The following is a 27893-nucleotide window of genomic DNA, read 5'->3' on the forward strand; positions in this document are numbered from 1 at the left end:
CACCGGCACCCCCCCCCCCCCATCCTCACACCCGGGGCCCCCGCCCCCCACATCCTCCACACCCGGGGCCCCCCCACATCCTCCACACCCGGGGCCCCCCACCCCACATCCTCCACACCCGGGGCCCCCCACCCCACATCCTCCACACCCCGGGCCCCCCCCACATCCTCCACACCCGGGGCCCCCCACCCACACCCACTCCTCCACACCCGGCCCCCCCCCCGCCCCATCCTCCACACCCGGCCCCCCCCCCCATCCTCCACACCAGCCCCCCCCCCATCCTCCACACCAGCCCCCCCCGCCCGCCCCATCCTCCACACCCCGCCCCATCCTCCACACCCCCGCCCCATCCTCCACACCCCCCCCCATCCTCCACACACCCGGCCCCCCCCCCCCCCATCCTCCACACACCGGGGCCCCCCCCCCACATCCTCCACACCCGGGCCCCCCCACCATCCTCCACACCCGGGGCCCCCCCACCGCCCACATCCTCCACACCCGGGCCCCCCCCACATCCTCCACACCCGGGCCCCCACCCACACCCACATCCTCCACACCCGGCCCCCCCCCCCCCCCACATCCTCCACACCCGGGCCCCCCCACCACCCACATCCTCCACACCCGGGCCCCCCCACCACCCACATCCTCCACACCCGGGCCCCCCCCACCCCACAGCCTCCACACCCGGGCCCCCACCCACATCCTCCACACCCGGGCCCCCCCACCCCACATCCTCCACACCCGGGCCCCCCACCCCACATCCTCCACACCCGTGGCCCCCCACCCCCACATCCTCCACACCCGGGCCCCCCCACCCCACATCCTCCACACCCGGGGCCCCCCCACCCCACATCCCTCCACACCCGGGCCCCCCCCACCCCACATCCTCCACACCCGGGCCCCCCCACCCCACATCCTCCACACCCAGGGCCCCCCCCCCCACCCGGGCCCCCCCCCACCACACCCGGGCCCCCCCCCAAATCCTCCACACCCGGGGCCCCCCACCCCACACCCGGGCCCCCCCCCACATCCTCCACACCCGGGGCCCCCCACCCCACATCCTCCACACCCGGGCCCCCCCCCCATCCTCCACACACCCGGGTCCCCCCCCATCCTCCACACCCGGGCCCCCCCCCCATCCTCCACACCCGGGGCCCCCCCCCATCCTCCACCACCCGGGCCCCCCCCCCATCCTCCACACCCGGGCCCCCCCCCCATCCTCCACACCCGGGGCCCCCCCCCCATCCTCCACACCCGGGGCCCCCCCCCCACATCCTCCACACCCGCCCCCCCCACATCCTCCACACCGGGCCCCCCCCCCGCCCATCCTCCACACCCGGCCCCCCCCCCCATCCTCCACACCAGCCCCCCCCCCCATCCTCCACACCAGCCCCCCCCCGCCCGCCCCATCCTCCACACCCCGCCCCATCCTCCACACCCCCCCCATCCTCCACACCCGGCCCCCCCCCCCCATCCTCCACACCCGGGGCCCCCCCCCCACATCCTCCACACCCCCCCCCCCCCCCCCCATCCTCCACACCCGGGCCCCCCCCCATCCTCCACACCCGGGCCCCCCCCCATCCTCCACACCCGGCCCCCCCCCCGCCCCATCCTCCACACCCGGCCCCCCCCCCCATCCTCCACACCAGCCCCCCGCCCCATCCTCCACACCCGGCCCCCCCCCCCCCCCATCCTCCACACCCGGCCCCCCCCCCCCATCCTCCACACCCGGGGCCCCCCCCCCACATCCTCCACACCCCCCCCCCCCCCCCCCCCCCACCCACACCCGGGCCCCCCCCCATCCTCCACACCCGGGCCCCCCCCCCCCCCCCCATCCTCCACACCCGGGCCCCCCCCCCCCCACCTCCACACCCGGGCCCCATCCCCACACCCGGCCCCCCCCCCCCCCCCCCCATCCTCCACACCCGGCCCCCCCCCCCCCCCCCTCCACACCGGGCCCCCCCATCCTCCACACCGGGCCCCCCCCCCCCCATCCTCCACACCCGGGCCCCCCCCCCCCCCCCCCCCCCCATCCTCCACACCCGGGCCCCCCCCCCCCCCCCCATCCTCCACACCCGGGCCCCCCCCCATCCTCCACACCCGGGCCCCCCCCCCCCCCCCCATCCTCCACACCCGGGCCCCCCCCCCCCCCCCCCCATCCTCCACACCCGGGGCCCCCCCCCCCCCCCCCCCCATCCTCCACACCCGGGCCCCCCCCCCCCCCCCCCCCCATCCCTCCACACCCGGGCCCCCCCCCATCCTCCACACCCGGGCCCCCCCCCCCCCCCCCCACACCCGGCCCCCCCCATCCTCCACACCCGGGCCCCCCCCCCCCCCCCCATCCTCCACACCCGGCCCCCCCCCCCCCCCCCCCATCCTCCACACCCGGGGCCCCCCCCCCATCCTCCACACCCGGGGCCCCCCCCCCATCCTCCACCCGGGGCCCCCCCATCCTCCACACCCGGGGCCCCCCCCCCATCCTCCACACCCGGGGCCCCCCCCATCCTCCACACCCGGGTCCCCCCCCATCCTCCACACCCGGGTCCCCCCCCATCCTCCACACCCGGGGCCCCCCCCCATCCTCCACAACCCGGGCCCTCCACACCCGGGATGAATTAAGCTGCTCACTCTTTCCCTGGCCTGCCGCTCGCTGTCCAGCTCCCGCTGTAGCTGCTCAGCCTTCTCCTCCGCTTCATCCCGCCTGCTGCTGCAGGAACTGGATTTTTCTCTTGACCGTGTCAATCGTCGCCGAGTTGGAACCAGACATGATTCTTTCCCTCTGCTGCTTCTCCTCCTCGACAGGAACAAAAGGGAAAAAAAGGGGGGAGACTCGGCACACACGTCGCGATGCAAACAGATTTGCAGCGAGGGAGGGAAGCAGCTCGCGTCGGTCCGGCGGCTAAGCAACCTCTGGGGGAGGGGGAAGAGAGGCTGGGCTGCCAGGTAAGAAAATCAGCAAATTTTCGCACTCTCTCTCTCTATCTATTCCTGCAAGGGCGTGAACCGCCGGAAATTCCTGCGCACTCTTAACTAGGGCAGAGAGGAGGGACTGAGCGAGCGGCCGCTGCTTACACACTCTGATCCTGCCACTCTTTCCAGCATCCCCAGAAAGAGGAGGAAGTGGAGGCAGCAATGGCTCTAAATCAATGTGCTCATTCCGAGGTGTGCAACAGCCTCCCCGACTGCGCAAGGACAAGAGGAAATGAGCTTTCCTACACCCTCCTCTGTCCAACCATTCCACAAACCCCATGCTCGTTTTTTATTCCGTTTCCATTCATTTTCCCATGCGGAATGTGTATCAGCCAGGGAGTGCTCTTTTGGAAGACGGATCACTCAGCCCAGGGTGAATTAAGAGACGTCCAATTAGCCCCGCACCCCATCATAGGATCCCTGTAATTCTTTTATTTCAGTCATATATCACATTCCCTTTCACAACGTACCATTCGCTGCTTCCGCCACCTAAAAAAAAACTGACCACTGTTTTCTGGCAGTGGATTTCAGATCAGAACAACATCATCCTGTTTATCTCTAGTTCCTTTGCCAATTAGCTTAAATCTGTGTCCCATGGCCATCAACTCACCCACCAGTTCCCCCTTATTTAGTCTTTTTTGAACGAGGGGCTAAAAACAGCCATCAAAATTAAAGAAAATTGTTTAAATCATCTTCTTAGTTTGCCTTCTTTGTTGATACATTGGGAAATGATTTGCTAACTTCACCTCCCTCAGTGTGTAAATTCGAGAATGCTATTATCAAACAACATATGAATGTCTATTCTTGGCCTGTGCTGTGAACTGACCTTTGCTTCTGCTCCAGGCTAGGAGGCATTGAAGAAAATCTTGTTGCTGAAACGTTATTCAGAGACTCCTACGGGAATGTTGTGTGGGTACTTGTGGATCAGGCTTGACTGTGATAACCCTCCTCTGTTAGCCAGGCCAACAACCGGGTGAGATGGCAAAAGACAAACATGGAGCTGTACTTCATGATTTATCTTTCAATTTATTTGCTTATCTGTTGATAGGATGTGGGTGTGGCATTTATTACCCATTGCTAACCGCTTGAGAGGATGGAAGTGAGTTTCCTTCTTGAATCGCTGCCAACCCATCTGGTGTAGGTGCCCCCACAGTGCTGTTAGTGAGGGAATTGAGTGATTTTACCCAGTAAGGTAAGATAAGGTAAAGTCACCATAGTCCCAGATGACCATAGGCTGTTTTCCTTTTGAGGGGGAGAGCTGACTGGTGGTGATTTAACCTGAGGATCATCACACCTCAGGCAAGGGGCAAGTTTGAATACCCTAACAGTGAAGGAATGGCGATATATTTCCAAGTCAAGATTGTGTTTAGTGTGATTTAGTGTGTGACTTGGATGCAAAATGTAATTTTTTTACTGAAAGGTGAGTGAAGAGGAGGAATTATTTTCAAAAGCATATGTAAGTGCAGCATTTTACCGTAAAATGCTGCACTTACACATGCTTTTGAAAATAATTGTTCATTGAAATTCCTATTACAACAAACCCAGATATGAAGTGAGAAAAACCGGCAAGCAATGGAATGCTTTGGGAACCAGAAGTCCAAATTCCTCCCAAGCACTTCACTTAATGTGATATCCATTAATATACTGAATTTCCTTTTTTAAAAACTGACCACTGTGTTAAACAGAAATATCACTTTATCACACACACAGATATATATATATATAAATAAATAAATTTATATTTAAAACATTCAGAATGCTTAGTGGACATCCAGTGCTGGATGAGCAGAAATTTCTTCCAATTAAAGTATTGGGATGACTGAAACCATATTTTGTGGTCCCCACTCCAATTTCCATTTCTTAGCTACTAACTCCATTTCTCGTCTGGCAACGGTCTAATAATAAGTCAGACTGTTTGTAACTTAGTACCACATATGACCCTTAGATTAGCTATGGAACTCATATACGCGCCATTGCTAAGACTGCCTATTTCCTCCTGTGTAAAATTGCACAACTTCACTGTTTCAGTTAATCTGCTGCTGAAACCCTCTATGTCTTTGTTACCTCAAGACTTGACTGTTCTAACATACACCTAGCTGGCCTCCCACATTTTACCCTTTGTAAACTTGAGATCATCGAAAACTCTGTTTCCCATATCTCAACTTGCACAAAGTCATGTTCGATCATCACCCTTGTGCTTTCTCATCTGCACTGGACCTCAGTCAAGCAGTGCCTTGATTTAAACATTTTCATCCTTGTTTTTAAATCCCCCCATGGCGTTGCCCTCCTTATCATTGTAATCACTTCCAGTGCTACATTCCACAAAGATATCTGCATCCCCCAATTCTGGCCTCTTGCGCATCCCCAATTTTGTTTGCTCCACCATTGGTGGCCACGCCTTCAGTTGCCTAGGCCCAAAAACTCTGGAATATCTTCCCTACACCTCTCCATCTCACTTTCCTTTTAAGACATTCCTTTAAAGGGCGGCACGTGGCATGGTGGCTAGCATTGATGCCTACGGTGCAGAGGACCCGGGTTCGAATCCCCGCCCTGGGTCACTGTCCACGAGTTTTTGCATTCTTCCCATGTCTGCGTGGATCTCACCCCCACAACCCAAAGATGTGCAGGTTAGGTGGATTTGCCACACTAAATTGCCTCAAATTGGAAAAGAACATAATTGAGTACACTAAATTTATAAAAAATAAAATAAATAAAGTTAATGTAAGTCTGCTTGTGACACTAATAAGGATTTTTTAAAAAAGGCATTCCTTAAAAAATTACCTCTTCGGCCAAACTTTGGGTCATCTGATCTAATATCTCTTTATGTGGCTCAGTGCCATATTTTGTTTTATGCCTCCTGGGATGTTTTGTTAAGTTAGAAGTTCTATATACATGTAAGTCGTTGTAGTATAGCACCTTTAATGTGCCCTCGGATAAACAGAGTGGGAATGGTTATAACATTGGTGAAAATGTGCAGAGGAAATGAGGTCAGAAGCTCTACTTCAGGTCTAAATGTGTTGAAGTTGCAAACAATCTGATTCAGCCAAAGACATTAGGGATACAAAGATTGGGGCGGAGCCTAAGTCAATAGTTTTGGCTTTCCCAATGTTTAGCTAGAGGAAACAAATGACTCATCCAGAGCTGGATTTCAAACAAATGGTCTGATCGTGCAGAGACAGAGGCAATTAGATAAATGTGTGATCAAAAAATTAGCTTTTGAGGAGGCTTATAAAGTTGGACCTGGACAGTCCACAGAACAACAACAGCAAAAGATGGGGTAGGGAGGACATAGAGAGCACAAGCTGCAACCACCAGGGGAAGGTTATCGTTCGCAGCATAGGAACCACTGGCAAAGTCATTTTTATTTTTAGCTGTGCCTCTGTGAAGTACCTCAGGATCTTTTATCTACTTAAATGCAAATTGTTGTTTATCTGTAATTGCCATTAGAAGGTGGGAAGGTGATAATGGGCTTTCTTTCTGTAATTGCATTATTTTTCCAATTACGTGACTTGCTAGACCATTCCAAAGGCCATCCAATCACCCACAAATGATGAGATTTATTGAATTGAGATTCATATTTGGTAAATAATAAACTCATGCTTAGCTTTGCTAGTCTATTAGGATAACTACTACATTACCTTGAAGTGATGGGATCAAATGAGCCATAGGGAGAATTGTAAAAGTGGGTGGATGTTTTAAAATCAATGGGTTGGATTATATGCTGAGGATAGATTCTCCACACCGCAGGGTAAATGTCAGGGGAGGGGCCCACCTCCAGCGGGCTGGCTTGCCCCACTTTAATTTTATGGCCTTTAGTTACTATGAAGTGTGGTTTGCGCCACCCGTTCCAGGAGAAAGCTCTACCTCTAGAGATGCTGGCCAATCAGCAGCTACAATGTCAACAGGAGAGGTGGGCACTGCGATTCTGCAGATAGGACATCAAAGATGCATTCACTGATATACTGAACCTCCAATAACTCCAGTACCACGCTGGGGCTGAGCTGTCAGGCCCTGGCGAGGCCAGTGGGGGACATTTTGGACAGGGCATGGGGAGGGTGGACATCAGGAGAGAAAATTGGAGAGGGGCCTCTGATTGGCACTGGGGACCTGGAAAGGAGATACATTCTCTCCCCCTTTTCACTGGCCAGCAAACCAGAGGGTCAAATCTGCCAGGTTGCACATTAGGTGGAGGCCCCTCTCCCAACACTGTTTTTTAAAAATTATTTATTCATGGGATATGGGCGTCACTGGCTAGGTCAGCATTATTACCCACCTCTAATTGTCCTTGAAGGTGGTGGTGAACCGCTGCTGTCCAAGTGTTGTAGGTACACCCATAGTGCTGTTTGGGTGCAAGTTCCAGGTGGTGAACCGCTGCTGTCCATGTGTTGTAGGTACACCCATAGTGCTGTTAGGGGTGCAAGTTCCAGGATTTGGACCCAGCAACACTGAAGAAATGGTGATATATTTCCAAGTCAGGATGGTGAGTGGTTGCCCCTTATCCTCTGGATGGTAGTGGTCATGGGTTTAGAAGGTACAACCTAAGGAGCCTTGGTAAATTCCTTGGATTGTACACACCGCTATTACTGTGCATCGGTGGTGGAGGAGTGAATGTTTGGATGTGGTCCTGATGGTGTCAAGCTACTTAGAATCCATAGAATCCCTACAGTGCAGAAGGAGGCCATTCAGCCCATTGGGTCTGCACTGACACTGAAAGAGCACCCTACCTAGTCCCTTTCTCCTGCAATCCCACATAACCTGCATATCTTTGGATACTAAGGGGCAATTTAGCATGACCAATCTAATCTGCACATCTTTAGGCTATGGGAGAAAACCGAGAGGAAACCAGGGAGAATGTACAAACTCCACACAGTCAGCCAAGGCTGGAATTGAACCTGGCACTGTGAGGCAGCAGTGCTAACCACTGTGCCACCCCTTGAATGTAGATGGAGCTGCACTCATCCAGGCAAGTGCAAAGTATTCTCTCACACTCCTGACCTGTGCCTTGTAGATGGTGGGCAGGATTTGGAGAGTCAGGAGGTGAATTACTCAGAATTACTCACTGCAGGATTCAGTCTCTGACCTGCTTTTGTAGTTACATTATTTGCATGGTTAGTCCAGTTCAGTTTCTGGTCATTGCCAACCCCACAGCACATCGAAAGTGGATGACTTTAGCAATGGTAATGCTATTGAATGCCAACGGACCGATGGTTAAATTCTCTCTTGTTGGATGTTTATTGCCTGGCACCTGTGTGGCGCGAATGTTACCTGCAACTTGTCAGCCAAGCCTGATAACTGCTTCATTATTTGAGGAGTCCTAAATGGTGCTGAATTTTGTACAATCATCAGTGAACTTTTGACCTTATGTTGAAGGAAGGTAATTAATGAAGCAGTTAAAGATGGTTGGGCCGAGGACACTACCTGAGAAACTCCTGCAGTGGTGTCCTGGAACTGCGATGATTGACCACCAGAACCATCTTCCTTTGTGCCAGGCATGACTCCAACCAACAGAATGTTTTCTTCCTGGTTCCCATTGACTCCAATTTTGCTAGGGCTCCTTGATAACAAATTCAATCAAAAGATGCCTTGATGTCAAGGGCAGTCATTCTCATCTCAACTCTGGCATTCAGAGGGTAGCACGATGGCGCAGTGGGTTAGCACTGCAGCTTCACGGCACCGAGGTCCCAGGTTCGATCCCGGCTCTGGCTCACGGACTCCAGTCACTGTCCGTGTGGAGTGTGCACACGCTCCCCGTGTTACACAAAGATGTGCAGGGTAGGTGGATTTACCACAATAAATTGCCCCTTAATTGGAAAAAAAATGAATTGGGTACTCAATTTATATTTTAAAAAAACAACTCTGGCATTCAGCTCTTTTGTCCCAGATTTGGACCAAGGCTGCAATGAGGTCAGGAGCTGAGTGACTCAGTTGGAGCCTAAACTGGGTGTCATGAGCAGGTTATTGAGTAAGTGCCGCTTGATAGCACTGTTAACAACACTTTCCATCACTTTATTGACTTAGAACTTTCAGTTGCTCAGTTTTCTTCTTCAGTACTTTTCTTTTTTTTAATTTCGAGTACACAATAATTTTTTCCATTTAAGGGGCAATTTAGCGTGGCCAATCCACCTACCCTGCACATCTTTGGGTGAAACCCAAGCAGACACAGGGAAAATGTGCAAACTCCACACAGACAGTGACCTGGGGCCAGGATCAAACCCAGGTCCACAGCACCATAGGCAGCAGTGCTAACCACTGCATCACCCCCCCCTTCAGTATTTCTTCTGTAAATCTCTCGGCCTCTTTGTTTATCTCTTCACTTTTAAAAATCTTCTCAAAACCCATCTCCTTGAAAAAGCTTTCAGTTCCTCCTTCCTAGATAGGTAGCTGATTCGTACACCTATTTGTGAATTATTTTGGGACATATCTTTACATTAAAGGCACTCTGTATATGCAAAATGTGGTTGTAATTGTAGCAATAGTTTTATTGGCGGGAAACTCAATAGGAGGAAAAAGAGGCATAGACTCATATTCTGGTATAGTTGCATGTAAATCAGCAGCTTTCTTGCATAGAAAAATGCAAAAGAAAGCACAGACCCAGGCAAACAGGAAACATACAAAGAATAGCAAAGGGTGACAAAACAGATAGTAGCAGCTACAAAATGGAATTATGAAAAGAAACTCAAAAAGGTTATCAAAATCAACAAAAAGTATTTTTGCAATTTTGTTAGGAAAACAAGGGTGGTCAAGAACATTGTGGCCCCTTAAACATGGTGACATTGTCAATGAAAATATAGAAACGGCACACATGCTGAATAATTGCTTTGTGTTGGTATTTGCACTGGAGGAAGTTTTCAGGCTGGAAATTCCAAAGCAATAAGTATTGAATTATGTTGTTCTGCAAGGACCCGTATTGGGACCTCAACTATTCACCGCATTCACCAACGACTGATTCAATAGAAAGCCACATTCATATTTGCTGATGACACAAAAAAGGCAATATTGTAAGCAGTGTAGAGGGAAACATAAAGTTACTAAGAGATACTGATAGATTAAGTAAATGGAGAAATGCTTTAGCAAATGGATTTCATTGTAGGCAAATGTGAAGTCATCCATTTTGGGTCTAAAAGGTTAGAACAGCATGGGGAAATACTAGAAGCAGAGATCCAGGTACATAGATCAAGAAAATATCACAAACAGAAAATAATCAAAACCGTTAATGGAATGCTGGCTTTTATATCCAGAAACCAGAATCAAGGGAGTGGAAATCAAGTTTCAGCTATATAGAACCCTGGATAGACACCATAGAACAGAGAATTCCTACGTTGCAAAAGGAGGCCATTCGGCCCACTGAGTCGACACTGACCATCTGAAAGAGCACTCTACCTATGCCCATTTCCTTGCCCTAACCCTGTAATCCCACTTAACCTGCACACCTTTGGATACTAAGGACAAATATAGTCTGGCCAATCCACCTAACCTGCACATTTTTGGACTGTGGAAGGAAACCGGAGCACCCGGAGAATGTGCAATCTGGAATACTGTAAGAAGTTCTGGACACTACATCTTAGGTAGGATTTGTTGGCTTAGAAGGAGGTGCAGCATAGATTTACCAGAGTGATGCCTGGACTTCAAGGGTCAAATTGCGAGTATAATTACAGAAACTCCTGTTTCTCCTGGAATTTACAAGGTTAATGGTGATTTGATTGAATTTTCAAGGCGAACCAAGGAGTTAGGTCACAGATCACCCATAGTTTCATTGAATAGTGGAACACGCTTGAGGGGCTGAATGGCCGAGTCCTATCTTTATGCTCCCGAAGAGCCCAGAGCAGCACCAAATAATTTCAGAGGAGAAATAGATGGCTTATTGCAGATTTTTTTCTCATTTCTATTTTATCCCCCTATTTTAGTTTGCTTTGCATTTGAACTCTCGCTAGTCACTTGGAGATGTTCACAATCAGTTTAGGCTGAAAAACCTTTAAACTGCCCAACCCATGGGAAAATACCTGCTTGTCTTTGACTGACAATTCCCTCCATGGAATGCCTGAGTAACTTGCTGAATCACAGATTTATCTTCCTAGTCTATGACACAGCTCACTGGCATTCTAATGTATGCTGCTACTCTCATCAAGGATCCCCTGCTTGGTGTGCAGGCTAATGAATGTCTGCGACCATCTCATACTGGCCTCGGGAGCCAAGGTAAACCGTGGAAAGTGCGAAGCTATGTTCTTTGGGAACTGGGTTAGCCAATCTTTTGTCCCCTTCATCATTAGGTCAAATTACCTGAAGGTGCTACGGATATGGTTCAGAGCTCCTGGGCATCTGCCAAAAACTGGGAGGAGCATATTGTCTAGGTAAAGCAGAAACTGGGCATATAGGAGCAACGCTTCCACTCTATTGCAGGCAAAAACCTGGTCATCGGGTGTGAGGTACTCTCGGGATTGCTGTACATGGTGCAGGTCTGGCCCATATCCTGATCCTGCCTCACAGCAGTCACCCAAGCCATCTTCAAGTTCATCTGGAGATCCAAAATGGACCGTGTCTGAAGGGAAACCATGCACAAATCTCCAGATAAGGGAGGGAGAAACATACCCAATGTCGCCCACCTGCTGCATCAAGCTGCGCATAGATCCCTGGTATGCAAACACCAAGTGTCACTATGTACTGAGGTTCCACCTGTCCCCGGTGTTGCAAAGGAGGGCTCTGGCCATGTTGCCACGGAACACTCCCAAGTAGTTGGACCGTGCCATATCACCTGCCCCTCATGGAAACATTTGTTAAGAAGAATCATAGAAGGCCTCTCCTTCGATAGCTCAGCTGGTAGAGAGGAGGACTGTAGACAATTAAAACTGACATCCTTAGGTCGCTGGTTCAATTCCGGCTCGAAGGAAGCCTCCCTTCTCTTGGGAAGCACGGTGGCGCAGTGGGTTAGCCCTGCTGCCTCAAGGCGGCGAGGTCCCAGGTTCGATCCCGGTTCTGGGTCACTGTCCGTGTGGAGTTTGCACATCCTCCCCATGTTTGCATGGGTTTCGCCCCAAAAACCCAAAGATGTGCAGGGTAGGTGGATTGGCCATGCTAAATTGCCCCTTAATTGGAAAAATGAATTGGGTACTCTAAATTTGTTTTTGTTTTTAAAAAGAAGAATCATAGAATTCCTACAGTGCAGAAGGAGGCCATTCGGCCCACAGAGTCTTCACCAACCCTTGGAAAGAGCTCCCTACCTAGGCCCACTCCCCTTCTTTTTCCCTGTAACTAGGGGCTAAATTGCATGGCCAATCCACCTCTGTGGGAGGAAACCAGAGCTCCTGGAGAAAACCCACGCAGACAGGGGGAAAATGTGCACTCAACAGAACATATTTGAGCACAAGGCCATCAAGCTGTGGTCTGCATGTAATGTCCTTGAGGCACTGAGGAAAATGGAAATTTTGGATCCTGTGGGGTGGTTCCCTGAGCAGACTGTCAGAATAATTTGGCAGAATGCCTCATCACCAGAACGTTCAAACAAGCATCAAGACCCTGTCAGACCCTTCGTGCATGCCCAAAGTCTCTGTGCCACTGCACACTGCCCTCAAAGTGGCTGCGGGGTTGGGGAGGGGGGGGGGGGGGGGGGGGGGGGCGGGGGGGGGGGGGGGGGGGGGGTTGAGAGATGGTCACACACTTCTTTGTGGAATGTGCCTTTGCAAAGAACATCTGAAGAGAGATGTTGTGGTATTTGGTCAAGGTTCATCCTGAGCAGCTCTGTGCCGCAAGACTCTGTGTTCTACGGGCTGTACCCAGGGGTGCACAGTGAGACAAACATCAACTGCTGCTGGAGGGTCATCAACTCGGTGAAAGTTGCTCTTTGGTCTGCCTGAAACCTGTTTATCTACCAGTGCAAAGAATTGCCCTCAACCGAGTGTTGCAAACTGGCACTTTCCAAGGTCCAGGACTATGTGCTGAGGGATGTACTAAAGCTTGGGGCAGCCACCGCCAAGATGCAATGGGGAAAGGCCACTGTGTAAAGCCTTTCACCTAATATACACTGTGGGCTGGTAAATGTGTAAAACCCTTTGGACTGTGTGTTTAATCCTAAACATATGTTAATGTACTGAAACACCACAGAGTCCAACGTGACTGCGTATATAGTTTGAAAAGAATTCTACTCTCTAATGAAAATATTAAAATGTATATAAAGTTCTCATTACTGAATTGAAGCACCTCAGAGTGCATCTTTTTTTTTTTTTTAAATAATATTTTATTGAAAATTTTTGGTCAACCAACACAGTACATTGTGCATCCTTTACACAACATTATAACAATACAGATAATAATGACCTTTTTTATTTAAACAAGAACAAAAGAAAACAACAACAAATAAATAAATATTAAATAACAAAAATAAAAACTAGCCCTAATTGGCAACTGCCTTGTCTCAGGCCACCCCCCCCCCCCCCCCCCCCCCCCCCCCCCCCCCCACCCCCCAAGTTCTGGGCTGCTGCTGCTGCCTTCTTTGTTCTCCCCTATCTATCTTTCCGCAAGATATTCGACGAACGGTTGCGACCGCCTTGTAAACCCTTGAGCCGACCCCCTTAGGACGAACTTAATCCGCTCTAACTTTATGAACCCCGCCATATCATTTATCCAGGTCTCCACCCCCGGGGGCTTGGCTTCTTTCCACATTAGCAATATTCTGCGCCGGGCTACTAGGGACGCAAAGGCCAAAACATCGGCCTCTTTCGCCTCCTGCACTCCCGGCTCTTGTGCAACCCCAAATATAGCCAACCCCCAGCTTGGTTCGACCCGGACTCCTACTACTTTCGAAAGCACCTTTGTCACCCCCATCCAAAACCCCTGTAGTGCCGGGCATGACCAAAACATATGGGTATGATTCGCTGGGCTTCTCGAGCACCTCGCACACCTATCCTCCACCCCAAAAAATTTACTGAGCCGTGTTCCAGTCATATGTGCCCTGTGTAATACCTTAAACTGAATCAGGCTTAGCCTGGCGCACGAGGACGACGAGTTTACCCTGTTTAGGGCATCTGCCCACATCCCCTCCTCAATCTCCTCCCCTAGCTCTTCTTCCCATTTCCCTTTTAGTTCGTCCATCATAGTCTCCCCTTCGTCTCTCAATTCCCTATATATATCCGACACCTTACCGTCCCCCACCCATTTCTTTGAGATGACTCTGTCCTGCACCTCTTGTGTCGGGAGCTGCGGGAATTCCCTCACCTGCTGCCTCGCAAAAGCCCTCAATTGCATGTACCTGAATGCATTCCCTTGGGGCAACCCATATTTCTCGGTCAGCGCTCCCAGACTCGCAAACTTCCCATCCACAAATAGATCTTTCAATTGCGTTATACCTGCTCTTTGCCACATTCCATATCCCCCATCCATTCCCCCCGGGGCAAACCTATGGTTGTTTCTTATCGGGGACCCCCCCAGTGCTCCGGTCTTTCCCCTATGTCGTCTCCACTGTCCCCAAATCTTCAGTGTAGCTACCACCACCGGACTCGTGGTATAGTTCCTTGGTGAGAACGGCAATGGGGCTGTCACCATAGCCTGCAGGCTGGTCCCCCTACAGGACGCCCTCTCTAATCTCTTCCACGCCGCTCCTTCCTCCTCTCCCATCCACTTACTCACCATTGAAATATTAGCGGCCCAATAATACTCACTTAGGCTCGGTAGTGCCAGCCCCCCCCTATCCCTACTACGCTGTAAGAATCCCTTCCTCACTCTCGGAGTCTTCCCGGCCCAAACAAAACCCATAATACTCTTTTCTATCCTTTTGAAAAAAGCCTTCGTGATCACCACCGGGAGACACTGAAACACAAAAAGGAATCTCGGGAGGACCACCATCTTAACTGCCTGCACCCTCCCTGCCATTGACAATGCTACCATGTCCCATCTCTTGAAATCTTCCTCCATCTGTTCCACCAACCGCGTCAAATTTAGCCTGTGCAATGTGCCCCAATTCTTAGCTATCTGGATCCCCAGGTAACGAAAGTCTCTTGTTACCTTCCTCAACGGTAGGTCTTCTATTTCTCTACTCTGCTCCCCTGGATGCACCACAAACAGCTCACTCTTTCCCATGTTCAATTTATACCCTGAAAAATCCCCAAACTCCCCAAGTATCCGCATTATTTCTGGCATCCCCTCCGCTGGATCCGCCACATATAGTAGCAGATCATCCGCATATAAAGATACCCGGTGTTCTTCTCCTCCCCTAAGTATTCCCCTCCATCCCTTGGAACCTCTCAGCGCTATCGCCAGGGGCTCAATCGCCAGTGCAAACAGTAATGGGGACAGAGGACATCCCTGCCTTGTCCCTCTGTGGAGCCGAAAATATGCCGATCCCCGTCCATTCGTGACCACACTCGCCACTGGGGCCCTATACAACAGCTGCACCCATCTAACATACCCCTCTCCGAACCCAAATCTCCTCAACACCTCCCACAGATAATCCCACTCCACTCTATCAAATGCTTTCTCGGCATCCATCGCCACTACTATCTCCGTTTCACCCTCTGGTGGGGCCATCATCATTACGCCTAACAACCTCCGTATGTTCGTGTTCAGCTGTCTCCCCTTCACAAACCCAGTTTGGTCTTCATGAACCACCCCCGGGACACATTCCTCTATTCTCATTGCCATTACCTTGGCCAAGACCTTGGCATCTACATTGAGGAGGGAGATTGGTCTGTAGGACCCGCATTGTAGCGGATCCTTTTCCTTCTTTAAAAGAAGCGATATCGTTGCTTCTGACATAGTCGGGGGCAGTTGTCCCCTTTCCTTTGCCTCGTTGAAGGTCCTCGTCAGTAGCGGGGCGAGCAAGTCCAAATATTTTCTGTAAAATTCAACTGGGAATCCGTCCGGTCCCGGGGCCTTTCCCGTCTGCATGTTCCTAATTCCTTTCACCACTTCTTCTACCGTGATCTGTGCTCCCAATCCCATCCTTTCCTGCTCTTCCACCTTGGGAATTTCCAGCCGATCCAAAAACTCCATCATTCTCTCCCTCCCATCCGGGGGTTGAGCTTCATACAATTTTTTATAAAATGTCTTGAACACTTCATTCACTCTCTCCGCTCCCCGCTCCGTCTCTCCATCTTCGTCTCTCACCCCCCCTATTTCCCTCGCTGCTCCCCTTTTCCTCAATTGGTGTGCCAGCAATCTGCTCGCCTTCTCTCCATATTCATACTGTACACCCTGCGCCTTCCTCCATTGTGCCTCTGCAGTGCCTGTGGTCAGCAAGTCAAATTCCACATGCAGCCTTTGCCTTTCCCTATACAGTCCCTCCTCCGGTGCTTCCGCATACTGTCTGTCCACCCTCAAAAGTTCTTGCAACAACCGCTCCCGTTCCTTACTCTCCTGCTTCCCTTTATGTGTCCTTATTGATATCAGCTCCCCCCTAACCACCGCCTTCAACGCCTCCCAGACCACTCCCACCTGAACCTCCCCATTGTCATTGAGTTCCAAGTACTTTTCAATGCATCCCCTCACCCTTAAGCACACCCCCTCATCCGCCATTAGTCCCATATCCATTCTCCAGGGTGGACGCCCTCTTGTTTCCTCCCCTATCTCCAAGTCTACCCAGTGTAGGGCATGATCCGAAATGGCTATAGCCGTATATTCCGTTCCCCTCACCCTCGGGATCAATGCCCTACCCAACACAAAAAAGTCTATGCGTGAATAGACTTTATGGACATAGGAGAAAAACGAGAACTCCTTACTCCTAGGTCTACTGAATCTCCACGGGTCCACCCCTCCCATCTGCTCCATAAAATCCTTAAGCACCATGGCTGCTGCCGGCCTCCTACCAGTCCTGGACTTCGACCTATCCAGCCTTGGTTCCAACACCGTGTTAAAGTCTCCCCCCATTATCAGCTTTCCGGTCTCTAGGTCTGGGATGCGTCCTAGCATTCGCCTCATAAAATTGGCATCGTCCCAATTCGGGGCATACACGTTTACCAACACCACCATCTCTCCCTGTAATTTGCCACTCACCATCACGTATCTGCCCCCGTTATCCGCCACTATAGTCTTTGCCTCGAACATTACCCGCTTCCCCACTAATATAGCCACCCCCCTGTTTTTCGCATCCAGCCCCGAATGGAACACCTGCCCTACCCATCCTTTGCGCAACCTAACCTGATCTATCAGTTTCAGGTGCGTTTCCTGTAACATGACCACATCTGCTTTAAGTTTCTTAAGGTGTGCGAGTACTCGTGCCCTCTTTATCGGCCCGTTAAGCCCCCTCACGTTCCACGTGATCAGCCGAGTTGGGGGGCTTCCCCCCCCCCCCCCTTGCCGGTTAGCCATCATCTTTTTCCAGCTTCTCGCCCAGTTCCCACGCGGCTGTATTTCTCCCAGACGGTGCCCCCCCGCCCATCCTTTCCCGCACCCACTCCCCCCTTTCCCCAGCAGCAGCAACTCAGTAATTCCCCCCTCCCCCCCCCCCCGCTAGACCCCCCGCTAGCATAATTACTCCCCCCATGTTGCTCCCAGAAGTCAGCAAACTCTGGCTGACCTCGGCTTCCCCCCGTGATCACGGCTCGCCCCGTGCGGTGCCCCCTCCTTCCTGCTTCTCTATTCCCGCCATAATTATCATAGCGCGGGAACCAAGCCCGCGCCTCTCCCTCGGCCCCGCCTCCCATGGCCAACGCCCCATCTCCTCTCCCTCCCCACCTCCCCCCATCGCCACCTGTGGGAGAAAGAAAAGTTACCATACCGCAGGATTAATCATACAATACAATCCCTCTTCGCCCCCCCCCCCCCCCCCCCCCCCCACTCGTCCCACCACTTTGTCCAAACGTTCATTTTCGTAGTCCAATCATTCCAATTTTTCTTCTACAATAAAAGTCCACGCTTCATCCGCCGTCTCAAAGTAGTGGTGCCTCCCTTGATATGTGACCCACAGTCTTGCCGGTTGCAGCATTCCAAACTTTATCTTTTTTTTGTGAAGTACCGCTTTGGCCCGATTAAAGCTCGCCCTCCTTCTCGCCACCTCCGCACTCCAATCTTGATAGACGCGGATCACCGCGTTCTCCCATTTACTACACCGAGTTTTCTTCGCCCATCTAAGGACCATTTCTCTATCCTTAAAACGGAGAAATCTCACCACTATGGCTCTGGGAGCTTCTCCTGCTCTCGGTCCTCGCACCATAACTAGGTATGCTCCCTCCACCTCCAACGGACCCGTCGGGGCCTCCACTCCCATTAACGAGTGCAGCATCGTGCTCACATATGCCCCGACGTCCGCCCCCTCCACACCTTCAGGAAGGCCAAGAATCCTCAAGTTGTTCCTCCTTGCGTTATTTTCCAGTGCCTCCAACCTCTCCACAGATCGTTTCTGGTGTGCCTCCTGTATCTCCGACTTCACCACCAGGCCCTGTATATCGTTTTCATTCTCAGCTGCTTTCGCCTTCACGACCCGAAGCTCCTGCTCCTGGGTCTTTTGTTCCTCTTTCAGCCCTTCAATCGCCTGTAATATCGGGGCCAACAACTCTTTCTTCATTTCCTTTTTTATCTCCTCCACGCAGCGTTTCAAAAACTCTTGTTGTTCAGGGCCCCATATGAAACTGCCACCTTCCGACGCCATCTTGGTTTCTGCTTGCCTTCCTTGCCGTTGTTCCAAAGGATCCGCTGCAATCCGGCCACTTTCCTCTCCTTTTTCCATCCGTGTCCAGGGGGAACACCCTTCTGGTTTACCGCACGGTGTTTTCAGCCGTTAAAATTGCCGTTGGGGCTCCTATCAAGAGCCCAAAAGTCCGTTTCACAGGGAGCTGCCGAAACGTGCGACTCAGCTGGTCATCGCCGCACCCGGAAGTCCATCTTGACCTCTGGACAAAATATGAATATGATTGTACTATATACTGTTATAACAATTTGAAATGTTTTTGCAATGTTCCTTTCAGAGATTTTATGAATAAAGTATATTTTTAAAAATAAATTATGTCAATAGGAATCAATGGCTAGAATCATACATAGCAAAAAGATAAATGGATGTGGTTATTGGAGCCCTATTATCTCCGCCCCAGGACATCGCTGCAGGAGTTCCTCAGGATAGTATCCTGAGCCCAGCCATCTTCAACATGCTTCATCAATGACTTTTCCTACATCATAAGGTCAGAAGTGGGAGGTTTGCAGATGATTGCACAATCTTCAGCACCATCCATGACTCCTTAGATACTGAAGCAGTCCATATTCAAATGCAGCAAGATCGGGACAATATCTGTCTTAGCTGACAAATGGCAAGTAACATTCGCACCACACAAATGCTAGGCAATGACCATCTCCAACAGGAGCCAGTCTAACCATCTCCTCTTGACATCCAACAGTATTCACATCATCGAAACCTCCCACAATATTCTGGGAGCCACCATTGACCAGAAACTGAACTGGACAAGCCATATAAATAATGTGACTACAAGAGCAGGTCAGAAACTGGGAATTCTGTAGCGAGGAACCCACCTCGCTGATTTCCCAAAAGCTTTTGGTCTATAAGGCTCAAATCAGGAGTGTGACAGAATACGTCCCATTTGCCTGAATGGGGATGGGGGCACAGCTCCAGAAACAATCAAGAAACTCCACGCTATCCAGGTCAACATCATCCACTTGATCAGCACCACATTCACCATCTTAAACATTCATTCCCTGCCCAAAAAACACACGGTGGCACCCAGTGGTTATGTCCTCCTAAACTCACAACCTCTACCACCCAAGAAGACAAGGGCAGTAACCCTTGGCCATCTGTGCTTTCCCACCAAGTCACATCCCATCCTGACATATCACCATTTTTGCATTATCACTGGGTTACACTCCTGGAACTCTATTCCGAAGAGCATCATTGCAGCACAGAGGGAGACCATTCAACCCATCAAGTCCATGTTGACTCTCTGTACAGCAATCCAGTCAGTCCCATTCCCCTGCTCTATCCACATAGCTCTGCAATTTTATTTCCCTCAATTAACCATCCAATTTCCTTTTGAAATCTCCACTTCCACTAGTAAGGTGTACCACCAACACTATCTGCAGCAGTTGGCTCACCTCCACCTTTCCAAAGGTAATTAGAGATGGGCAATAAAGGTTGTTGTTGCCTACCACATTGGAAACCCATGAATAAACTGGGAAAAAAGGAGAAATCTTCCCTTAATTGGCATTAGAGCAGATTCAGCAGCTGCATGTGGATTTTTAAAAATGGTCTGAGGTATAAACTGATTCACTTTTTCTCAGCAGCTTCAACTAATTCAAACATTGGACAAGCCATTGGGAATTGATCAAATCTCAACCTTACTGACATTTCCAGCATGCCACTGAAAACAATGGAAATTCCAGACCGGTTTAACTGGGTTAAGATAGCCAGGATTAAAACTTCAGATTCTAGTATGGCTAGTTATTTATCCTGGGACAGTGCTTCATTCAGCTACACTGTGGAACTGCATCTTTTCTTCTTGAGCTGTTTATCTAGCAACATGAAGATATTTCGGAATACACGCTTCTGAATCCGCAAACTACATCAGCTAAATCTGGTTCTAGACTTTCATGTCAAGTAGCAAGAGGAGGCAAGTTCCAGTCCCTCCCTCTGCTAACCTTATTTTTGGAAGCCATCCACTGTCTCTGGGTCTGGAAGGCTTCCAAATCCAGACCAGATTTCAAGGATTTTGCTGAAAAGTGAATTTATGCACATCCATTGAACAGCATATTGACAAATGCTGTGATCAATTTAGATAAATGGATACCATTGTATCTTATACTGGATTAGTGCTATCCTGGGCAGGAGAGCAGGTTAAATGCTCCTACCAGTTTTATTATGCTTCAGAGCACGTTGTGTGCAAGAATAATAATAAAATAATCAGTTTGAGCAGCCGAGAGTTTTTGAAGCTATATCATACCTTGATACTCAATGCTGGGAAGCTTATCAACAAATTGAATCCTGGCACACATGTAAGAGGAAATGACTCATGTTTATAGATGATGATTCACTGAATTTAATGATAGCTTGTTGCTTCAACATTTGTAGTAAATTTCCTTCTTGAAATTAAACCTACACAAAAATTCATAATTTTAGTTAAATTAACAGCTACTCCAACCTCTCACAACAATATAAAAGCAAATTACTCCCGTTGCTGGAATCTGAAACGAAGACAGGAAATACTGGACAATCTCAGCAGGTCTGATAGCACCTGTGAGGAGAGAGTCTGGATGATTCTTTATCAAAGTCTTTCTGTCCTCTTAGCCACCACTTCTGATGATCCCTTTATTTTGTAAGAGATGTAAAGCAGTTATTGGCACTTTTTTTCAAGATATCAGAATACTTATCCTCCTATCAGAGGAAGAGCATTTTAAGGGGTAGAAACAGGGAGAAAGGACTTGAGGCTGGCAACGAAAGGACAGGAAGTGACTTGAAGTGAACATCAAGTGGGTTGAAATATAACAGAGTTAGGATAGGTATGGAGCAGACAGGAATGCCAGAAGGGGTTAGTTTGTAGTTGACTAGGCAAGCCTGTAGTAACATGGTTTTGCTTCTTGTTCACGTCAACTAAAATTACTTTAATCTAGACCTCAACTTCATCGATTTCGTGCCTCAGGGTCCCGAGGCCTCGGGTTCCATCCCGGCCCCGGGTCACTGTCTGTGTGGAGTTTGCACATTCTCCCCTTGTCTGCTTGGGTCTCGCCCCCAAAACCCAAAGATGTGCAGGGCTGTGGATTGGCTATGCTAAATTGCCCCTTAATTGGGAAAAAAACATTTTTACCCAATTAATTTTTTCCAATTAAGGGGTAATTTAGTGTGCCCAATCCACCTACCCTGCACATCTTTTAGGTTGTGGGGGCGAAACCCACGCAAACACGGGGAGAATGTGCAGACTCCACACGGACAGTGACCCAGAGCCAGGATCGAACCTGGGATCTCGGCACCGTGAGGCCGCAGTGCTAACCCACTGCGCCACCGTGCTGTCCTCGAAAAAAACAATAAAAAAAAAAACTTCAGTGATTTTACAATTTTCAGTTTACACTATTTCAAAGTTTACCGATGATACTAAACTTGGAAGCATTGTGAACAGTGAGGAGGATAATACAGAACTTCATAAGGACACAGACAATTTGGTGGTGGACAAGTGGCAAATGAAGTTCAATTCAAAGAAATGTGAAGTGATTTAATTTGATAGGAGGAACATGGAGAGACAACAGACGTGATATACCGGCCTCGTCGCACCCAACCTGGTGTCACGACAAGGCCATTGAATCTTGTGAGATTCGCAACACTTGAGACGTCCCGTGAATTCAACCGAACCTCGTGAGACATCATGGGTGAAATTCTTCGGTATCGGCGCGATGTCCGCCGACTGGCGCCCAAAACGGTGCAAATCAGTCGGGCATTGCGCCGCCCCAAAGGTGCGGAATGCTCCGCATCTTGGGGGGCCGAGCCCCAACCTTAAGGGGCTGGGCGCGCGCCGGACGAATTTCCGCCCCGCCAGCTGGTGGAAAAGGCCTTTGGTGCCCCGCCAGCTGGCGCGGAAATGACATCTCATTCCCACGCATGCGCAGTGGAGGGAGTCTGTTCCGCCTCCGCCATGGTGGAGACCGTGGCGAAGGCGGAAAGAAAAGAGTGCCCCCACGGCACAGGCCCGCCCGCAGATCGGTGGGCCCCGATCGCGGGCCAGGCCACCGTGGGGGTACCCCCGGGGCCAGATCGCCCCGCGCCCCCCCCCCCCAGGACCCCGGAGCCCGCCCACGCCTCCTTGTCCCACCGGTAAGGTAGGTGGTTTAATCTACGCCGGCGGGACAGGCATTTTAGCAGCGGGACTTCGGCCCATCCTGGCCGGAGAATCGCGGGGGGGGGGGCCCCGCCAATCGGCGCAGCGCGATTCCCGCCCCCGCCGAATATCCTGTGCCGGAGAATTCGGCAACCGGTGGGGGCGGGATTCACGCCAGCCCCCGGCGATTCTCCGACCCGGCGGGGGGGTCGGAGAATCTCGCCCCATGATCTGGATCTTGCTCTTATTAGGCTAATTTAAATATGTGTTCGCCTAGGACACCGCTCCAGAGCACAGTTTAGTATTGGTCCACAGAAATATGGACCAATCTTAACGGCACCTGGGGGGGGTCACCCAGGCCATTAGAGACCCCGGGTGGGGGGTCACCCAGGCCATTAGATACTCCGGGTGGTTGGGCATTGGGTAGGGTGGTACCCTGGCACTCCTGATGGCACCCACCTTGGCACTGCCAACCTGGCACCTTGGCACTGTCATCCCAGCATGGCACTGTCAGGGTGTCCAGGTGGCACTGCCAGACTGGAAGGGGCACTGCCAGGGTGCCAGACTGGCAGTGCCATGTTCCATGGTGCCCATGATGGATGTCAGGCCTGGGGTGCCTTACCCATAAGAGGTGGCATGAGGAGGGGCTCAAGGACCCCGGAACAGGTAAGTTGAGTGAAGTGGGGGGGGGGGGTCCAGAGGCTCTGATGGGGTTGCTGAGGGGGATCAAAAGATCGGGGCTGCCTTTAAAAATGGCGCCCTGATCAGTGAATAGGCAATGACTAAAGTGCAGCTTCGACAGGGCATTCCTCGCCGAGGCCAAAAAACAGCAAAGTGCCGTTGAATAGCAAGGTCTTTCTCACACCCCGCCAAATGTGCCCAAAACCAGACTGCAATATTTTGGTTGAATTGCGGCCAATATAAAAGAATGGAGACAACTCCAGAAGGGTTTCAGGAATAAAACGGCCTAGAAGTATATGGGCATAAGTGGCAGGACTGATTGAGGGAGCAGTTGATAAAGCATACTGTATCTTAGGCTGTATTAATAGGGGCATAGAACAAGAAGATTATGTTGAACCTGTACGCGACATTAGTTTGGCGTCAGCAGGAGTACTGCGTCTAGTTCTGGGTGCTGCACTTTAGGAAAGATGTGAAGGCATTGGGAAAGCACAGAAAAGATTCATGAGAATGGTTCTGGGGATGAGGGACTTCAACTATGAAGATAGTCTGGAGAAGTTGGGATTGTTTTCCTTAGATAAAAGGCCAAAAGGAGATTTGATAGAAATATTCAGAATCATGAGGGGTCTGGATAGAGTAGATAGGGAGAAACTGCTGGCACTCATGAAAGGGTCAAGAATGAGAAGGCACATATTGAAAGCAATTGGCAATAAAGGAAAAGTGATATGGGAAAAAAAATCACAGGGAGTAGTTAAGTTCTGGAATACACTGCCTGAGACTGTGGTGAAGCTAGATTCAATCCAGACATTCAAAAGGGAATTAGACTGTTATCTGAAAAGGAATAGTGTGCAGGGTTATGGGGAAAAGCTGGGTGATTGGTACTAAATTAATTGCTCATTCAGTGAGCTGGTGCAGACATAATAGACAAAGTGGCCTCCTTCTGTGCTGTAAATTTCACCCCCTGGTGAATTTCAAAATTGTTCCCAATTCTCCCAAGTTTAAGACATTGATGTCTTAAACTAAGCAGTGGTCTTAGTTCTGAACTTTAGACAACTCCACTGAATACTTCCCTACAGTACGAAGTCTTACAACACCAGGTTAAAGTCCAACATGTTTGTTTCGAATCACTAGCTTTCGGAATACTGCTCCTTCCTCAGGTGAATGAAGAGGTGGGTTCCAGAAACATATATATAGACAAAGCCAATAAATATGCGGCGAAATTCTCCGGTATCGGCGCGATGTCCGCCGACCGGCGCCAAAAAGGGCGCAAATCAGTCCGGCATCGCGCCGCCCCAAAGGTGCGGAATCCCCCGCCCCTTGACCAGCCGAGCCCTCACCTTGAGGGACTAGGCCCGCGCCAGACTGATTTCCGCCCCGCCAGCCGACGGAAAAGGCCTTTGGTGCCCCGCCAGCTGGCGCGGAAATGACATTGCCGGGCAGCGCATGCGGGGGAGCGTCAGCGGCCGCTCACGGCATCCCCGCGCATGCGCTGTGGAGGGAGTCTCTTCTGCCTCCACCATGGTAGAGACCGTGGCGAAGGCGGAAGGAAAAGAGTGGCCCCACGGCACAGGCCCACCTGCGGATCGGTGGGCCGCGATCACGGGCCAGGCCACCGTGGGGGCCAGATCACCCCGCGCCCCCCCTAGGACCCCGGAGCCCGCCCGCGCCGCCTTGTCCTGCCGGTAAGAGAGGTGGTTTAATCCACGCCGGCGGGACAGGCATTCTAGCAGCGGGACTTCGGCCCATTCGGGCCGGAGAATCGCGGGGGGGGGGCCTGCCAACCGGCGGGGGCGGGATTCACGCCAGCCCCCGGCGATTCTCCGACCTGGCGGGGGGTCGGAGAATCTCGCCCCATGTTGTCTATATATATGTTTCTGGAACCCATCTCTTCATTCACCTGAGGAAGGAGCAGTGCTCCGAAAGTTAGTGATTCAAAACAAACATGTTGGACTTTAACCTAATGTTGTAAGACTTCTTATTGTGCTCACCCCAGTTCAACTCCAAGCCAGCATCTCCACATCATACTTCCCTACAGTCCATGAAACAGCCATTCACCACAACTCCGTCTTTTTCTATTCCTCAGCTAATTTTGTATCCATGCTGCCACTGCTCCCTTTATAGCATGGGTTTCAATTTTGCCAACAAGCCCCTCATGATACATATAAAAGTTCATGTAAATATCAACTGTACTCCTTTTATTTCTTCCTTCATCAAAAAACTCAATCAAGTTAGTCAAACATGATTTTCCTTTAACACATCAATGCTGGGTATCATTCAGAAATCCATGCTCATCCAAGTGACTGTTAATATTTTCCAAGATTTTTGTTTCCAAAAGCTTCCCCGCCACCAACATTAAACTTACTAAACTGTAATTACCGGAATTATCCTTCTCCCTTTTTTTGGATAAGGGTCCTCTCGTGTCATAGCAATAATCAAGAAGTATTGGAAGTTGATGCTTAGCAGCCAAAGAACAAAGAAAAGTACAGCACAGGAATAGGCCCTCCAAGCCTGCGCCGACCATGCTGCCCGTCTGAGCTAAAGTCTTCTACACTTCCGGGGTTCGTATCCCTCTATTCCCATGGAACATTTACCTTTACTTCCCTCAGCATCCTCAAATGCAAATTGACAAGAAAGCTAAAAGGAATTTAAAACAAAATAAAAGTAGCTCCTGTGGTCAGATTCAATTAGCATTTTCTTTTGGGTATATTGTGGCAACAGCAATGATTTAAAATGGAAGTTTAAATCTATGATAAAATGGAGATTGCGTGGACAATCCCACAGGAAAAGCAAAAATGAGACGGTTTGCTATCTGTGGGTCAGGGTCAGAAACCTCGTGGTTCAAGAAGGAGCCTGGGAAAAGGTCACCCAGTCACTCTTTAGACCACAATGAGTGCATTCCTTATATGGAACTGTGGAAAAATAGAAACATTTTATAGTCCAAAAACTGGAGTAGAGGATTTTTATAGCAAGCTGTGTTTCAGGCTGTCATTTACTTCAATTGATGGTGTGTATTAATTCTTCTACTCAAACTGGTTTTACTTATTTGCAATAGGTACAGAAGATTCTGTGGATACAGCTGTGTGCTATCTGCAAGAACTGCCAGTCTGACATTAAGTGTCTGCTGAATGTAATTGTCTGATAGTATTCATTTATTTATACATGTTAGTGTATATATGTCTATGCAAGCAATCTTGGACAATCTTGAAGGGTTTATTCTGTTTCACAAAATCGTAGATTTTGTATATCCAGGCCAGAACAGGTTCATCTGCCTTACACACATTAGACAAACCACTACACCAGTTATGGGTGCACTTTGACTGCTCAGTAGTTGGAAAACCACCAGCAATGTCTTTAAACTTTGCACTGAATTAATTTTTGTGCCAGAGTTTGCAGGGTTGTATACAGTGAAAATCCACATGGACCCCACGTCAGCACCCTGGATGACAATTTCATCCCCAGGCAGACAGGAGGTTAAGCTGATATCCTTTCTTTCGTAGTTCCTTCATTACTGCTAAGGATATATCCTAGTATTCCATACATAATGTTATTTTGGGAGTATTATCACCACAAGGACATCAGCAGCAGGGAATAAATGCAACCCTGCCAGCATTTCCCCTGATATTTTTTTAATTTATTTTTTCATGGGATAAGGGTGTCACTGGCAAGGCCAGCATTTGTTGCCCATCCCTAGTTTTCCTTGAATTGAGTGACTTGCTAGGCCATTCCAGAGGAGCAGTCAAGAGTCAACTACATTGCTGGACATGTCGGCCAGACTAAATAAGGATGGAAGATTTACTTCATTAAAGAACATTACTGATCCAGATTGGTCCCCCCCCCCCCCCCGTGTTTTGGGCAGATAGATGATCTGCCCTCCCCGAGACACATCAGGAAGTTGGCCATGTATATACATAGCAGAGAAGGGGGCATTTTAACTTCATGGTAGGTGGCCACCTGGACCCCTGGGAGCTACAGTGCAAGTCCCAGTCCATTTTCATGGTCAGGCCTCATTAATTACCCATCATCCATCAGTCTGCTCAAAGTGGGCAGTGATAGTTATGGGCCTACGAAAAGTGTATGGCCCAGGTACTGCTAGGCCTGCGGTTAAGTGAGCAGTCGGAGCGGGTGAGAACATTTTACAGGTAGAAGGTGGATGGCCAGAGTGTCTGCAGCCCAAAGATTCCTTATATCGGTCAGGGCAATCATTTACAATGTCAGCTAGCGTACAGACAAGGGATGCTGGGTGGTTAGTCATTTAATGGGAATAGGATCAAACAGACCCTATGAATCTGGAGAAGGCAAAGGTTTCAATTTGAGGCGGAGGGTACAGTTGCGGACGGGGGTGGCAGATTCGTTATGGTTAAGGGTAAGCTCGAAGGGGTGAGAGTAGTCTTGGTTAGTGTGTACGCCCCTAATTGGGACGATGTGGATTTTATCAGGAGGTTGCTAGGGAAGATCCCCGACTTGGACTCGTGCAAACTGATCGTGGGTGGGGATTTTAACACAATCCTGGACCCGAGC

The 27893-nt window shown here is 50.4% G+C and overlaps 1 protein-coding gene and 1 non-coding gene across 5 annotated transcripts in view; one reads left to right on the forward strand and one right to left on the reverse strand.

Moving 5' to 3' along the window:
- The window catches only part of LOC140409091 (uncharacterized), a 185155-nt gene that overhangs the window by 93429 nt on the left and 63833 nt on the right, over positions 1-27893 (reverse strand). The window lies entirely within an intron of this gene.
- trnay-gua (transfer RNA tyrosine (anticodon GUA)) lies at positions 11767-11854 on the forward strand. Its single transcript is given in 2 exon segments — positions 11767-11803; positions 11819-11854. It is a non-coding gene; the product is annotated as a tRNA-Tyr (tRNA).

Source organism: Scyliorhinus torazame, chromosome 3, assembly GCF_047496885.1.
Source record: "Scyliorhinus torazame isolate Kashiwa2021f chromosome 3, sScyTor2.1, whole genome shotgun sequence".
NCBI lineage: Eukaryota > Metazoa > Chordata > Chondrichthyes > Carcharhiniformes > Scyliorhinidae > Scyliorhinus > Scyliorhinus torazame.